This window comes from Otolemur garnettii, unplaced genomic scaffold (genome assembly GCF_000181295.1).
Source record: "Otolemur garnettii isolate 467f Iridium unplaced genomic scaffold, OtoGar3 scaffold00278, whole genome shotgun sequence".
Lineage (NCBI taxonomy): Eukaryota > Metazoa > Chordata > Mammalia > Primates > Galagidae > Otolemur > Otolemur garnettii.
This window is the reverse complement of record NW_003852673.1, coordinates 807,622-809,331: the sequence shown is the minus strand read 5'-3', so window position 1 is coordinate 809,331 and position 1,710 is coordinate 807,622. Positions and strand designations below refer to the sequence as shown.

At 43.7% G+C, this 1,710-nt stretch overlaps 1 pseudogene; it reads left to right on the top strand.

The window, feature by feature from the left end:
- The window catches only part of LOC100941539, a 1,329-nt pseudogene extending 412 nt beyond the window's left edge, over positions 1-917 (top strand).
- Positions 918-1,710: the final 793 nt, after the last annotated feature.

The window sequence follows — 1,710 nt, the reverse complement described above, 5'->3', positions numbered from 1 at the left end:
CTTTCATTTGTAGACAAGGATCTGCTGGAACCAGGCTGTTTGGTCCTGCTCAACCACAAGGTGCATGCCGTGATAGGGGTGCTGATGGATGACACAGATCCCCTGGTCACAGTGATGAAGGTGGAAAAGGCACCCCAGGAAACCTATGCTGATATTGGGGGCTTGGACAACCAAATCCAGGAAATTAAGGAATCTGTAGAGCTTCCTCTCACCCATCCTAAATATTATGAAGAGATGGGTATAAAGCCCCTAAAGGGGTCTTTCTCTATGATCCGCCCGGCACAGGTAAAACCTTGTTAGCCAAAGCAGTAGCAAACCAAACCTTGGCCACTTTCTTGAGAGTGGTTGGCTCTGAACTCATTCAGAAGTACCTAGGTGATGGGCCCAGACTTGTTCGGGAAATGTTTCGAGTTGCCAAAGAACATGCACCTTCCATTGTGTTTATTGATTAAATTGATGCCATTGGGACAAAAAGATATAACTCAAATTCTGGTGGTGAGAGAGAAATTCAATAGACAATGTTGGAACTGTTGAACCAGTTGGATGGATTTGATTCAAGGGGAGATATGAAAGTTATTATGGCTACAAACCAAATATAAACTTTGGATCCAGCTCTTATCAGACCAGGCTGCATTGACAGGAAGGTAGAGTTTCCCCTGCCTGATGAAAAGACTAAGAAGCGCATCTTTCAGATTCACACAAGTAGGATGACCCTGGCTGATGACATAACGTTGAATGACTTGATCATGGTTAAAGATGACCTCTCTGGTGCTGACATTAAGGCAATTTGTACAGAAGCTGGTCCGATGGCCTTAAGAGAACGTAGAATGAAAGTAACAAATGAAGACTTCAAAAAATCTAAAGAAAATGTTCTGTATAAAAAACAAGAAGGCACCCCTGAGGGGCTTTATATCTAGTTAACCACAGTTGCTGTCAGGAAAATGGGAGTTTACCTGACCCCAGAGAGATGAGATTGGAGAAACTGCCCAGAGTGGTCCATGTCCTGTTATTAGCAAACATCCTCTGTATCTTTTGGAATATTATGTGTAAGCTGCCCCTTGGGTGGCCTTCATCTGCTGGTCAGTGTGCAGCATTCTGCTTCCCAATAAAGTGGTCTCTTTTCACAGACAAAAAAAAAAAAAAAAGGAAGACGTTGAATTGAATACAGTAGCAATGTGTAGAATGATGTTCACTTAAAAGTGAACGTCAATCAAACATCAATCAAACGAATGCTAGTGTCACCATGCAACCAGAGGCTAGTCAAGGAAACTGACAGAAGTATGGTTGTGGTTGGAGGAGCTCAAGGCCATTCTGAAGTGGTATTTGAAATTTGAGAATGTTGTGGAAATACGACAACAGAAGTGTGAATACACAACAGAACCTCCAATACACGTAACAAGTGCCTGCATTCGTGGAGAGAGTGAGACACAATGCTGTGTGTGACTCGAACAAGGGAGGATCCGGGAGGTGTCATGCATCCTGCTTCTCCTGCTGTGGAGCTGGAACAGTTCACACGCTCTCTCACCACAGAAGTCTATGAACCAGTGTGCATGTGGGACAAGAGTCGGCAGAACATGCATATGACACATTCTTAGAACAGCAAAATGGAAAGTTTGCATCGCAAGAATATTACTGGCACCAACACGTGAGAGCTGACCTCGGTGAGAATTTGCCAACACAATAGATAGGACAGATAGGACGAAGAGGTGT